The 16,173-nt window shown below is 37.8% G+C and overlaps 1 pseudogene; it reads left to right on the plus strand.

Annotated features, from left to right (window-relative positions):
- Positions 1-12,943: 12,943 nt before the first annotated feature.
- On the plus strand, positions 12,944-14,228 carry LOC136171893 (immunoglobulin-binding protein 1 pseudogene; annotated as a pseudogene).
- Positions 14,229-16,173: the final 1,945 nt, after the last annotated feature.

The raw sequence follows: 16,173 nt of genomic DNA on the forward strand, positions 1-16,173 counted from the left end.
ACAGGTGGGCGATGTTACCACCAAGGCCTGAGCCTGGTGTGAGCTGACAGGACTGTGGCCTTCGGTAGAGGATGCAGCTGAGAGGAGACAATCTATTAATAACAGGGAGGGAGCCAAGGAAATCAATCTCCTGGCACCACTTTCCTTTCTTCCAGTCATCTCCTACAAGTGTCCCCAGTGGCTGAAATCAACCAGAGACCAGAGAGCAAGGGAGTCACCATGAGAGTCCTTGGAAGTCAACCTTCTTGGGTGCAGAGCAGGGCGCACAGTGAATCCAGGGCAGGGGCGTGGGGAAGGTAATTGAAAATATCCACTTAACGTCTTCTTTCATGCTGCTCCACTCTTATGGCCCTCCACATTGTTCCCAGGACACGGCAAGATTTCCCTTGACACAAGACTTTTGCACTTGCTTCTGCCCAGAGTGCTCCTTCACAGACCCAGCTCCTTCTCATCCTGGTAAGTGTCCCTTCCTTAGACAGGTCTTCTCTGATCAGTGTCCTCACTCAACTGTCTCCTGTTACACCATTCTGTTTCTTTCTTAGCATTTATTACAACCTTTAATAAGTTTGTCTCCTTGTCCATCTCCTCCTCCAGGCTATGTAAGCTCACTAAGGGCAGGAATTTTGTCTTTCTTCTGTTCTAACACCTGAAGCAGAGTCTGGCATCTAGTAGGTGCACAATAAACATTTTTTTAAATGAAAAAACAGATAACCAAGAAAATTCTAAAATAAAATGAAGGGAAATGTCTTACACATACTAAATTATAAAGCTACTGTAACAAGAACATTTTGATCCTGGCACAGGAATGCAATACCATAGTCCAGAAATAGATCCACTGCAATAGCTTCCTGACTGTTTCCCCTGCAATATGGTGATTCATTATATGATAAAAGTACCACTTAAAAATCAGTGGGGAAAAGATAATTCATTCATAAATGATGTTGGGATAATTCACTAGCAGTATTTAAAATGATAGATGTATTCCTTATACCTTCATTGAAGTAAGTTGCCTATAGACCAAAGATTTAAATATGAAAACATGAAAAATTGTGTGACTTTTATGATCTTGAGAAGAGAAATGCTCATCTAAATATTACAGACAAAACAAAACATAAAGGAAAAGAATGATACATTAACTACCTAATTAATATTTTTATAAAGTATATTATAACAAGTTTGAAAGCTGTGAAAAGTACTTGCAAAAATAAATTTACATAATATATAAAAAGTTCTTAATAGTCTATAATAGAATAAAAGTGAGCAAAGGACACAAACAGGAGCTGGCTTGAAGTAATCCCCAATGACAAATTCACAACAATTTTAGCATCAAAATAAAGACACAGGAAAACTAAAAGTAACACACATGACAAATAAGCCATGAGTCCATAACAGATACTTAGAAAGGAGTAAGAGGAGTTGAAATCCTTCTTTACAGAAGAACACAAGCTAACAAATTAGAAAAGAACACTAGAACCAAAAAATCATCACTCTGCAATCTCATATTGCAAGAATTATCAATGAATTCTAAAACAAATAGGTGAGAACATTTCCAAGTTTCTAAAATATTACTGCACAGATTACTTGCTAATGCAAAGAATATGTTTACCTTTAAGATGGATTTATTTGGTAGTTACCAGTTTAATTTGGCGATGAAACTCAGCATCACTCATTATAGGACTTGATATTATATGCCTCTTGAAGGGATGTAAAATTAAGTACACAAGCACCACTATCAAGTGTTCATACTATTTCCAAAGATGCTGGTTTATTTTGCCTGGAGTAGAATCTGAACATTGGCACTGTAGTGTTTAAAAATTCACTGTAGTATGCAATCAAGTTAGACAGCAAATCACTAAATATTTGAAAGATAAATATTGATACCTCTATGAATTATTTTGGAATTACATATGAGAGTCCTAAGAAGAACATTAGTGCAATGGAAAATCATCTTCCTGATTTTTGCAGAGTTTCTCAGCCAATTTATCTTTTCCAAAGATCATCTCTCTCCTCTTTTGCACTATTATAAGCTTTTAAATGAATATAAACCTTTAAATTGTGTCATAAAAAGAAATTACAAGAAGTTCTATAGATCAAAGATAAATGTTATTAAGGATTTTTGACATAGTATTTTAATTAAAAAGTGAGTGCATCTGTCCTCTCACTGCCTAATATGAATATTATTAGAAAAGGAGATTTCACTATTTAAGTAATATTTGATGTGACAGATTACCTGCTAGTCATGGGGAAAGGAAGGATGCATTGTACTATGCAAGAATTGGGATGTCACCACATATTGTGTGATTCTTTATGAAATGCCTAGAATAGACAAGTCTATGAGACAAAATAGACTAGTGTTTGCCTAGGGCTTGGGGGTGGTAGTGACTGGGAATTGGGGAGTGACTACTAATAGGTATGGATTATCTTTTGGGGATTATGAAAATTACTTGAAAGCCATTATGGTAATAGTTATACAACTCTGTGAATATACTAAAACCCACCGAATTATGCACTTCAAGTAGATAAATTGGTATATGAATTATATATCAATAAAGCTGTGATATTAAAAAAGAATCAGGCTGTTATTATCCAACTCTATGTATAAATCTTAGCATCACAAACAGTGGAATAACTATGCATATGAATACTCTGTTATGATATGATTGGAAGTATCTCTGACATAGCCTTGGAAAAATGTTTATTTGAATCTAGTCAAGTTTTTAGATCTAAATTCTAGGGGATCTTTAATTCTAGGGATAAATTTTATATTTCCATGAAGAAGCAATGAGACACATCTAGGTGGAGAAAAATTCTACCAGAAAATTCTTCTAGCCTCTTCAACAAGTCATTATTATGGAAGGGAAAGTGGATGGAAATAGTTTCAGATTTCACAAGACTTACAACATGTACCAAATGCAAAGGATGCTATTTTGAGCAAACCAACTAGGAAGAAGATTTTTGATACGATTGGAAAATTCAGGAATAGAATGGGTATTTTATCATATAAAAAGAAGAATATTACTAATTTGTTAGAAATTGTGGTTATATATACTTAATTTTTTACAGATGTCCACTCTAGTACTTAAGGAGTGAAATGTAATAATGTCTGTAATTTAATTTTTTAAAAATTCAGAAAAAAATATAGATAAAACAAATATGGCAAAATGTTAACTACTGTTAAATCTAGGCATGTATGGGGACTTCCCTGGTGGTCCAGTTGCTAGAACTCCATGCTTCCACTGCAGGGGACCTGATCCCTTGTCGGGGAAACTAAGATCCCACAAGCTATGCCACACAGCTAAAAAAAAAAAAAAAAAAAAATTAAGTGTGTATATGGGAGTTCATTATACTAGTTCCTCTGTCTTCCATTTGAAAATTGTCATTAAAAAACTTTTAGAGCCAGGAAATTGTGAAATCTATAATAGTAATGCAAAAGAATTATCCAAAGATTTTTTTCCCCAAGAGATATTTGAATAAGAAGTATAAATAATTTTCAGCAATTCTGAATTCTGTGTTAAAGTACAGGTAGCTGGGACTTCCCTGGTGTTCTAGTGGCTAAGACTTTGCTTCGAACTTCCCTGGTGGCACAGTGGATAAGAATTTGCCTGCCAATGCAGGTGACATGGCTTCAATCCCTGATCTGGGAAGATTCCACATGCCATGGAGCAACTAAGCCCATGCACCATAACTATTGAAGCCTGTGCTCTGCAACAAGAGAAGCCACCCACAATTCTAGCTAAGTCTCCAAGACGAAGAGTAGCCCCCACTCGCCGCAATGACCTGCTTACTGCAACTAGAGAAAGCTCTCCTGGCAACAAAGACTCAGTGCAACCAAAAATAAATAAAAATGTAAAAAGGACTGTGCTTCCACTGTGGAAGGCATGGGTTGTTTAATCCCTGGTTGGGGAACTAAGATCCCGCATGCTGTGCCTCAGCTAAATAAAGTATAGGTGTTGTATCAACTTCTGTGGTAGACATGTGTATGACAAAATAACAACCCAATTATTATTGAAATTTGTATTGTATTTCATAGAACACTGTTCTTTTTTTAATGAAGGGAATTTAAAATGTATGTAACTATGTAAAACTTCCATGCACATAAATTCATGTACCAGGAAATGTCCTTTATCATATTATGATCTCTACATTGGGGTCACAAAATACAGCAATGTTAACCACATGTTAAAAGTTAGAAGCACTGTATTCTTAAAATTTCAGTAGGAGTCAGCAGACAACAGCAAGAAAAAAGAAACTTGTTAATTTCTTCTGGTACTGATTTAGGGCTCCATAGTCCAGTTACTCCCCCTGTGCGATCCACCCAAAGATTTCTGTCTCATTTCTGGTCTTTCTTTTATTTTTGGCCGTGTCCTGTGGCTTGGGGAAAGTTAATTCCCTGATCAGGGATTGAACCCGGGCCCTGGGAGTGAAAGCACAGCGTCCTAACCACTGGACCACTAGGAAATTCCCCATTTCTGCTGTTTCTTGTCATTCGGGTGACCTGGGGGAAGAAGAGGCACATAGATTCTCTCAGCAGGGTCAAGGGCAAAACATAAACAAATAGCTATTTTGTCCTACTTCCAGTCAAACCATTGTTAGTTACACTTAAGGACAGATTGGGTGTGAAGCCAGTGAAGCATGCCTAGACGTGTACAGACTTCTCAGGGGAACACCTTTAGCTTTTGTTCACACGCTGTGTTGAGTCTCAGTCGTGTCCAACTCTTTTCGACCCCATGGACTGTAGTCCCCCAGACTCCTCTGTCCATGGGGATTTCCCAGGCAAGAATACTGGAGTTGGTTGCTATTTCCTTCTCCAGGGGATCTTTCTGAACCAGGGAACGAACTAGTGTCTCTAGTGTCTCTTGCACTGCAGGTGAATTTTTTACCTGCTGAGCCATCAGGGAAGCCTGTAGTCTTATACTTTTGTAAAAATCCGAATGAGTTTTAAAACACAGTTGGCTGAGACCTTTGTCTTTTTCATCAAACTTCCCCTCATGCTGGATGTTGGGTCAGTGGCCATGGGCATTTCTGGAAGTCAGAGAAATAATTAGTAGTAATTCCTTAATACCATCCAATAAAGTTCTGCACAAAATGTGATGTGTGGGTCACTATGCTGGTCCATAAACTACTACCAGTCTGTGAAGAAATAAGTAAAGAAATTGAGAATAAGCATAACAATTTCACAAGATAATTTTATGTCTATTGTCTCTAATAATAATAAAAACTATAGACATTTGTTATACATCTTTCTTTCACTTCATTCTTCTAGTAAGTAAATTTTGTTTTATTTTACAAATATAATGGTCTGCAATTTGTTGGGCAAAAAAACTTAACTTGAAGAAAAACTGATTAATATCCAGTCTATATTTAAATTTTCCCAGATGTTCCCAGTGTGTCTTTTATGGTTGATTTACTCAAATCATTTGATTATTATGTCTTTTAAGTTTCTTTAATCTAGAGTATCCTCTTGTTCTTTTTTCATATCATTGAACAATTGCCTTGCAAAATTACAATACCCCTCCTTTCTGATTTGTCTGATTTCTTTCTCAACATTTTTGTTTTCCAATTAGTGACTTTTGCTTTTTCATTTTCTTAACAGTGTCTCTTGAGAGGCAAAAGATTTTAATTTTTATTAAATCCAATTATGGATTTTTTTTCTTTTATAGTCTGTGATTTTGGAGTTGTAGTTAGATAGGTATGGGTTAAAAAAAAAAAAAAACGAAATAAAAAGAACAACAACACAAAAAACTCAAAACATAAATCCTTAAATTTCGCATAGTTTTTAACTCAAAATGGATCACAGACCTAAATGTAAAAGCTATAACTATAAAAATTTCTTTTGTTAGCTCCTTTAAATCTTTTTTTGAATTTTGTATTGGAGTATAGCAGATTAACGATGTTGTGATGGTTTCAGGTTGACAGCAAAGGGACTCAGCCATACGTATACAGGTATCCATTCTCCTCCTAACTCCCCTTTCATCCAGGCTGCCAAACATTGAGCAGAGTTCCCTGTACTATACAGTAGGTCCTTGTTGGTTATCCATTTTAAATATAGCAATGTGTACCTGTCTATCCCAACGTCTCTAACTATCCCTTCTCCTCATCTTTCCCCCTGGCAAGGATCCTCCTTTGAGTCTGAGTCTCTATTTTATAAGTAAGCTCCCTTGTATCATTTTTTTTTTTTTTTTAGATTCCACATAGAAGAGAGATCATACAAATTTCTCCTTCTCTGTCTGACTTACTTTACTCGGTATGACAATCTCTAAGTCTATCCATGTTGCTGCAAATGGCATTATTTCATTCTTTTTAATGGCCGAATAATATTCGGCCATAATCACATACACATGATTGCATATGTGTACCGCATCTTCTTTATCCATCCCTCTGTTGATGGACATGTGGGTTGCTTCCATGTCTTGGCTATTGTGAACAGTGCTGCAGTGAACATGGGTGCATGTATCCTTCTGGATCATATTTTTTTCCAGATATATGCACGGGAGTGGGCTTGCAGGGTCACACTGAAGCTCTAATTTTAGTAAAACTATACAATTTGAGAAGACAACATAGAGGAAAATCTTGGTGGTCTTGAAGTTGGCAAAGATGTCCCAAGGTGATTCCAATGTCCGGACAGGATTGAGAACCATCAGTAATTTCATTCCTGATAACAAGCCAAGTCAATGTGAGTTAAGGGGAAGTAACTCAGGCTACAATGTTTCTCAAATTTTAGTGAACATACAAATCACCTAGCTAGTTAAAAAAAAAAGACTTAGTAGATCTCAAATTGTCTTCCCTCTGGTCTTTTAGTTGTGTGAAAAAAATATGTTATTTAAAGTTTAAGCCACATTTAGCTGGGTATACTGATGCATTCCCTGGAGGAGAGCAAAGGCAACCTACTCTAGTGTTCTTGCCTGGAGAATCCCATGGACAGAGAAGCCTGGCGGGCTACAGTCCACAGGGTCTCAAAGAGTCAGACAGACGGAAGCAGCTTAACACAGCACAGTACTGATGCATTCATCTGAAAGTATCTTAACAGCCCCACTTTTTATAATCTCATTTTTAAAATTTAAAAGCAGACACAAGTTCTAAATGAACCAGAAGTGTGATGGAGCTGCTCAAAATAAGGAAATGCTATTTTAGACTCTTCTAATACCAGTGTGGTACTCAGATTAGTTCTACTTTTCTTGGTTATGCCACATCAAATTCTTCCAGTTTTTGCCTTCTTAAAATGGACATGGAAAAACAAGATTTTATGTAAGGGTAATGAAGAACTTAAATGGAAAATTTAAAGATTGGAGAGACTTTTTTTTTTTTTTAATAAAGACTTACTCTTTAACAATTAAATTCAAATATTGGAAGCATTACCATAGAGACTTACTTTGTACAAGACTAAAAGACAAAATGGCTCACATTATTCAGAGGTATACTTTGAGACCATATAACTGTAGGCATTTTAATGATTAGAGCTGTTGAATGATAAGAGTTGCTCTTGTGAGAAAGAGAGAACTCCCTGTCCTTGGAGTGTTCAAACAGAGGATGGTTGTCTTGCTATGAGGAATATTGTAATAAAATGGAAAATCACAGGAGATGAACACTAGGGTTGCTTCAACTTTGAGATGCTTAGCTTCAGAGTAATTTTGCAGCTCCACCTCCATGCTGTGAGAGGCTCAGGGCTTCCTCCAGGTGCAGAGATGACTGGGCAGCAACATCTCTCAGCAGCTTTTAATCATCATGGCAATGAGTCAGAGCAGGTGTCCTCCAAGGTTATTTTTAGCTGTAGCTTCCATGGTAACGTTGATATTCACTGCTAAACATCGTAGAGTGAGATGAGATTACCAGTTTTTCAAAAGGATGAAACTCAGGAATATCCAAATGGAAGAAATGTATAGGGCAAGGAACGGGGAAGGAGTGTGAAGCTTCCATGCTCTCTGAGTGCACCACTGTCTCCAAATCTCCATGCATTCACCAAACCAGAAGCTCTTATAATCTCATTTTTAATATCTACTAGTTGAGTAGACATAAATTGGGTGTGTCATTTTTAAAAATATTAACACTGTGATTCCATAGGACTTTATTTATTTATTTATGGCTGCCCTGGATCTTGATTGCTGCTCGAGGACTTTCTCTAGTGGCAATGAGTGGGGGGCTACTCTCTAGTTGCAGAGCATGGGCTTTTCATTGAGGTGGCTCCTCTTGCTATGGAATGTAGGCTTCAGTAGTTGTAGCTCATGGGGCTTTAGAGCAAGAACTCAGTAGTTGTGTGCAGGCTTAGCTGCTCTGAGGCATGCGGAAATCTTTCTTGACTAGGAATGGAACCCACATCCCCTGTATTGGCATGCAGATTCTTCCCTGGACCACCAGAGAAGGCCCAAGTATATAATTTTTTTAAGGACTTATTTTCTTGGTAGATTTCTAGGAGGGAATTTGCTGAGTCAAAGAATATGAATATTTTATATTGCCAAATTTATTTGCATCAGACAACCTGAAAACTACACTGTCTGGACATGAAATACAAATTAATTTAGGCTAAAATTTCTGATGTAAATGAAAAGCAAATAATGGCATATTTTTCATAAATGACACGATTGTGTATGTAGAAAAACCAATGGATTCTGCTTTTGAAAAATGGAATAAGCGATGTTAGCAAGGTTATTTCAGAAGGCAAGGTCAATAGTTTAAATGCTATTGTATTTCTACATACTTGTAACAGCTAGATAATGACTTTTAGAGGGCCAAACTTTACATATCCTTTATTCAAGCCACTTAAGTCATCCAAATATTATTCTTAACTTTTGAGATAGTCTTTTAAACATTGAGACTTCTTTTACATCCGAAGATTATTTTAGAGAGAGAAAAGCCATCGTGCTTAAAGCTGGTGGAGTGAGCTCAGCTACACGTGGACTTCTGTGATATAGAGGTGACCTTTCAAGTACCGAGTTTGGTGTCTTTAATCCTTTCCCATAGTATGATGTGATGGAGTACCTTTACCCAAGCCAGTACTGAATATGTGTGTGTTCCTCGCCAGATGCTGGTGCAATTTTAGTTAAAACAGTTCTGCAAAAGGCTTTCTTCAGAGTAACTAGAAATGAGTGATTAAAGGTCTTTCCTGGTTGTTGTAAATGAACTAGACCATTCTAAATAGTAAGATCCACATCCGGTTGTTGGCTCAAGATATAGCTGTATTCTCTCAGCAGGATTTGTTTGGTTTTATTTATTTATGGTATAAATAGCTGACATAAAACATTAGTTTCAGGTGTACACTACAATGATTCAATATTTGTATACATGGCAAAATGATTACCGTGATAAGACTGGTTAGCACTCATCACCACACATAATTACAGAATTTTTTTCTTGTAAAGAGGACTCCTAAGATTTACTATCTTAGCAACTTTCAAATTGTCAATACAGTGTTATTAATTATGGTCACCAAGCTGTACATTAGATCCCCATTAGTTATTTATTTTACAACTGGAAATTTGTACTTTTTGATTCCCTTTACCTGTTTTACCCCACTCCCCACTCCCCACCCCTGGCAATTACCAATCTGTTCTCTGTATCTATGAGCTTGGTTGAGGTTGTGGTTGTTTTAAGACTTCACATACAACTGAGATCATACCACATTTGTATTTTTCTGACTTATTTCCCTTAGCATAATACCCTCAAGGTCCATCCATGTTATCATAAGTGGCAAATTTACTTCTTTTTTATAGCTGAATAATATTCAATTTGTGTGTATATGTATATACTACATCTTCTTTATCCATTCATTTGTTGATAGTACTGAGGTTGTTTCCATATCTTAGCCACTGTAAATAATGCTGCAATGAATATGGGGATGCATATATCTTTTCAAGTTAGTGTCTCTGTTTTCCTCAGGTAAATACTTAGAAATGAAATGCTGGACCATATGGTAGTTCTATTTTTAATTTTTAAAGGAACCTCCATACTGCTTTCCATAGTGGCTGTACCAATTTGCATTTCTACCAAGAGTGCACAAGGGTTTCCTTGACTCCACATCCTCTCTAACACTTGCTTTTTAATAATAGCCATTCTAACAGGTATCAGATGATGTCTCATTTCAGTTTTGATTTTAATTTCCCTGATGACTGGTAATGCTGAGCAGTTTTTCATGTACCTGCTGGCCATTTGTTTGCCTTTATTGGAAAAATGTCTATTCAGATCCTCTGCCCATTTTTCAATTAGTTTATTATTATTATTATTTTGTCATTGAGTTGTATGAGTTCTTCATATATTTTGGATATTAACACCTTATCAGACATATGATTTGCAAATATTTTCTTCTATTTAGTAGGTTGCCTTTTCATTTTATTGATGGTTCCTTTTGCTGTGCAAAAGCTTTCTAGTTTGGCATAGTCCCATTTATTCATTTTTACTTTTGTTTTCTTTACTTTTTATGTCAAATTCAAAAGATCATCACCAAAACCACTCTTCTATTAGGAGTTTTATGGTTTCAGGTCTTAACATTCAAGTCTCTAATCCTTTTTGAGTTAATTTTTGTATTTGGCATAAGACTGTGGCTCAGTTTCATTCTTTGGCATGTTGCTGTCCAGTTTTCCCAACACCATTTATGAAACAAGAGTATTCTTTCCCCATTGTATATTATTGGCTCAGACGTCAAAATTAATTGACCATATTTATGTCAATTGTTTTTGTTGTTATTCCAGAAAGGAATATAATATGCTAACAGGTTATATTAATAAAAATATATGTGATTTTTCTCTATTAAAAATTCTTCCATTTTTTTAATGAGAAAAATTAACATTACAAGCTTTTAAAAAGAAGCTGTTTGTTAAAGCAATCCTCAAAATAAACTTCTAGAAATACCATACCACAGTACTGACCTAGTAAGTTTTTGCTGAAACAGTCCTACTTCTTTCCACTCATGTGACACCGGACAACACTTTATAGGATTAGGTTTACATGGAAAGTACTCTTGAAATAACAGAAGGTACTTATTTTATCTCAGATAATCTACCCAACATTTAGGAAACACTGCCCCCCAGTGGACGGTAGGAATTTAGTTCCTCTTTCCAGCAATTTCGTTCCTGCCTCTTTGCTCGCGCTCCGTCACTTCAGCCGTGTCGACTCTCTGCGACTCCATGGACCACGGCCTGCCGGACTCCTCTATCCGTGGGATTCTCCAGGCAAGAATACCGGGGTGGGGTGCCATTTCCTTTTCCAGTGATAAAGTATGAAGTGAGTGAAGTGAAGTTGCTCAGTCATGTCTGACTCTTTGCGACCCCATGGACTGGAGCCTACCAGGCTCCCCCGTCCATGGGATTTTCCAGGCAAGAGTAACGGAGTGGGCTGCCATTGCCCTCTCTGCCTGTTGCTTTAATTCTGTATAAAAGTCAAAAGACCAAAGGCTGTGTGTATATGTCTGTGGAAACTTCGGAGGCTTGGGTTGAACTAAGAGGGTTAACTCTAGCTGCTCATGTATTTGTGAGCCAAGGAGGACAGATGAAATCCCAACTAGAAGGGAGGCTGAAGTGGGACTCTTCACCGGTTCAAGGGACTGAATTGTACACTGAGTATACTGAGGAATGCACGTAGTACACTGAATAATGCATCTTGGTTCCAGTTTTAGAACCTATCCTAAGGAAATCATCATGGATGTGCAAAGATTTAATGTTGGTGTTTGTAATTTTTTTATAATACGAAAGATAAGAATGCATAGTCCTATAATTGAGGATTAATTGAATAAATAACAATACACCTCTGTAATTAAAGTGACCATTAAAATGATATTAAAAATGTGCAGAGATAAGAAATTGCAAATCTGTTTTTTTAGTGAAAAATGCAGATCACAAAGTAGCATACATCACACACAAGTAACAGACCACAAATACTTATCAACATTTTAATAATGACAATAATAATTAATATATATTCAGTGATTGCTATGTGACAGGTAGATTAAAATAATTACTTTGGACCCACCTACTTTTTCCTTCTCTAACTTAATCCTTCTAATGTTTCTCTCTAATTCCATTCCTAGCCTTGCTGGGGCCCTGGAACTCTTTGGTAGCCTGATCAAGTGTATAGACTCCAGAATAATGTTTTTAAATACATAAAACCCATTGTATTAAATAGGAAACAAGTTATTCTGAAATACAATTATTAAAATATCTAAAAAATTATATAGTAATATGTACATATAGTATATATATGTATAGTATATATTTTATATTAAATAATATATTTATGTTTTATATGTCTCTTTATCAACATATTAAATAAGATGTAGTAGAAGGTATGGGCTTCCCTGGTGGCTCAGTGGTAAAGAATCCACCTGCACGGCAGGAGATGCAAGAGACGTGGCTGGATCCCTGGGTTGTGAAGATACCCAGGAGGAGGGCATGGCAGCCCACTCCAGTATTCTTGCCTGGAGAATCCCATGGACTGAGGAGCCTGGTGGGCTATAGTCCATTGGGTCACAAAGAGTCGGACATGACTAAGTGACTGAGCACACACACACGTTACTAGAAGGCATAGTAATAATTGTCTAAGTGGAAATATTAATATGATATTTCAAGATAATTACAACTGTGATTTGATATGAAAGTATTTGATTTCTGCTGGTGACAGTCATTGTGTTTTGTTGGCTGTTTTCATAACTGAAGGAAATGTTAAACTGCAGCTACAAACTAGCATTAATAAAGACACAATTTTTCTCTATCCGTTGGGATGTACGGTAAGAACCTGGCCTTCCAGTCTATTATCCAGCCAGCTTCAGATCATGTCAATCCACTTTCAAACCCCCAAGTGGCTTCCCATCTCATTTAAAATCTTTACCCCAAGAAAATCTGGCTTCATACTTTCCTCCCTGACAGCATTTCCCACCAGTCCCCTTCTCCTTCCCTGCCTTCCAGCCTTGTGTGCAATTCTTTTAAAAAATTTTTCTTTTCTGGGTTCCTCCCTCCCTAAGATGGCAGCAGCCGAAGAAGAGTTACTGCTACCGCGGCTCCCCGAGCTGTTCGAAACCAGCAAGCAGCTTTTGGGCGAAGTGGAAATTGCAACTGAACCCACCGGCTCCCGAATGATCCAAGATAAAGTGTTCAAGGGACTGGATCTCCTGAAGAAGGCTGCTGAAATGTTGTTGCAGCTCGACTTGTTCAGCCAAAATGAAGATTTGGAGGAGATCGCGTCCACCGACCTGAAGTACCTGATGGTGCCAGCATTTCAAGGAGCGTTCGCCATGAAACAAGTCAATCCCAACAAGCGCCTAGATAATTTGCAGTGGGCTCGAGAACACTTTTTAAACTACTTAACTCAGTGCCAGTACTATCATGTGGCAGAGTTTGAGCTGCCCAAAACCAAGACCAACTCAGCTGAAAATAACACTGCTAATTCCTCTATGGCCTATCCTAGCATCGTTGCTATGGCATCTCAGAGACAGGCTAAAATAGAGAGATACAAGCAGAAGAAGGAGGTGGAGCATCGGTTGTCTGCACTGAAATTTGCTGTGGAAGGTGGTCAAGCAGATGATGAGCATGTTCGTGAATATTACCTCCTTCACCTCCGAAGGTGGATTGGTATCAGCTTAGAAGAGATTGAGAGCATTGACCAGGAGATAAAGATCTTGAGAGAAAAAGACTCCACAAAAGAGGCATCAACTTCTCAGGCAGCTCGTCACGACAGGCCTCCAATGAAACCGTTTGTTCTCACTCGGAACATGGCCCAAGCCAAAGTATTTGGAGCTGGTTATCCAAGTCTGGCATCTTTGACAGTGAATGACTGGTATGAACAGCATCAGAAATTTGGAGCATTACCAGATCAGGGAATAGCCAAGACAACGTCAGGGTTCAAAAGAGCAGCTCAGCAACAAGACGATCAGGAGCATGAGGAGGAAGAGGATGGTAAACAGGCAGTCCGCAGAGCTCGGGAGCGGGATGACTGGAAGGACACCCATCCTAGAGGCTATGGCAACCGGCAGAACATGGGTTAGCCTCCCCACAAGAAGACAGGACAACAGGGGCTTACATCTTCCCCACTAAGGACAATTGTGCCGTCTCCCCCACCCTGGTCTTCTGCTTCAGCTGTGTACAACGAAGGCAGAGATGCTTAGTCTTGCTTAGTGTTCAATAAAATGTCAAGCAATGAAGTATGTATTTGTACCCTAAATGATAAGCCAAAAATCTTATTTTGGCATTAATCATTCTCATCATTGTATGTTTTAATTTTCTTCTTTTTTTTTAATTTTATTAAGTGGAAAGAAAAGAGGATTGAGAAATGGCTTTGTATAATCAATCAATGGCTGTATGAATTATCTTTAAAAAAATAAAAGTCCCTTCTATCAAAAAAAATTCTTTATTGAATTTGTTGCAATATTGCTTCTGTTTTTCTTTTTTTTTTTTTTTGGCCCTGAAGCATGTGGGATTGTAGGTCCCCCACCAGGGATCCAACCCAAACCCCCTGCATTGGAAGGCAGTCTTAACTAACCACTGGACTGCCAGGGAAGTCCCCTGTGCAGTTCTTTGATTACAATTAACCACAGTCCTAGCCTGGTTCCAAATAGGGAAAGGAGTACGTCAAGGCTGTATATTGTCACCCTGCTTATTTAACTTACATGCAGAGTACATCCTGAGAAATGCTGGGCTAGATGAAGCACAAACTAGAATCAAAATTGCTGGGAGAAATATCAATAACCTCAGATATGCAGATGACACCACCCTTATGGCAGAAAGCAAAGAAGAACTAAAGAGCCTCTTCATGAAAGTGAAAGAGGAGAGTGAGAAAGTTGACTTAAAACTCAACATTCAGAAAACTAAGATCACGGCTTCTGGTCTCATCAGTTCAGTTCAGTTCAGTCACTCAGTCATGTCCGACTCTTTGCGACCCCATGAATCGCAGCATGCCAGGCCTCCCTGTCCATCACCAACTCCGGAGTTTACTCTGGTCTCATCACTTCATGTGAAATAAATGGGGAAACAGTGAGAGACTTTATTTTTTGGGCTCCAAAATCACTGCAGATGGTGACTACAGCCATGAAATTAACAGATGCTTGCTCCTTGGAAGAAAAGTTATGACCAACCTAGACAGCATATTAAAAAGCAGAGACATTACTTTGCCAACAAAGGTCTGTCTAGTCAAAGCTATGGTTTTTACAGTAGTCATGTATGAATGTGAGAGTTGGACAATAAGGAAATCGGAGCACCAAAGAATTGATGCTTTTGAACTGTGGTGTTGGAGAAGATTCTTGAGAGTCCTTTGGACTGCAAGGAGATCCAACCAAGTCCATCCTAAAGGAAATCAGTCCTGAATATTCATTGGAAGGACTGATGTTGAAGCTGAAACTCCAATACTTTAGCCACCTGATGCGAAGAACTGACTCGTTTGAAAAGACCCTGATGCTGGGAAAGATTGAAGGTGGGAGGAGAAGGGGACAACAGAGGATGAGATGGTTGAATGGCATCACCAACTCAATGGATATGAGTTTGAGTAAACTTTGGGATTTGGTGATGGACAGGGAAGCCTGGCCTGCTGCAGTCCATGGAGTCACAAAGAATCGGACATGACTGAGTGACTTAACTGAACTGAATAGTCCTAGATTTTGCTTCTGCCATTTTCTCTGCCAAGCATTATTCTCATACATATTGGCAGTGCTTGCTCCCTTAGATCAAAGATTGACATTTTCCATAAAAGGTCAGAGAATCACTATTTTATACTTTGTGGCCCATATCATCTCTGTTGCAACTACTCAACTCTGCTGTGATAGTGCAAAAGCAATCATAGACAGTACATAAATGCATGGATCCAATATATCTTTATTTTTGGACACAAATTTGAACTGCTTATGAATTTCACATATACAATATTTTCCCAAGAAATTTTAAACCATTTAAAAATGTAAAAACCAGGTGGTTCTTTACCACTAGCACCACCTGGGAAGCCCCTTAGCTCTTTGAACTGTACAAAAATAGGCAACTAGCTCGTCAAATTTGACTCACAGGTTGCTGACTCCTTCCTTACTTATATCTACCAGATCTCTGTTCATATGTGCTTCTCTGGAGAGCTCTTCTCTGGCCACTTCATTCCACACAGCCTTCTCCTCTCTCTATTCCTTTGCTTTGCTTTATATTTATTCATTGAACTCCTCTAGACCCAATATACATTTTTATTTGCTTATTTCCTAGATAGGATATCCTAGAAATAAGA

The sequence above is a fragment of the Muntiacus reevesi genome, chromosome 7 (genome assembly GCF_963930625.1).
Source record: "Muntiacus reevesi chromosome 7, mMunRee1.1, whole genome shotgun sequence".
Lineage (NCBI taxonomy): Eukaryota > Metazoa > Chordata > Mammalia > Artiodactyla > Cervidae > Muntiacus > Muntiacus reevesi.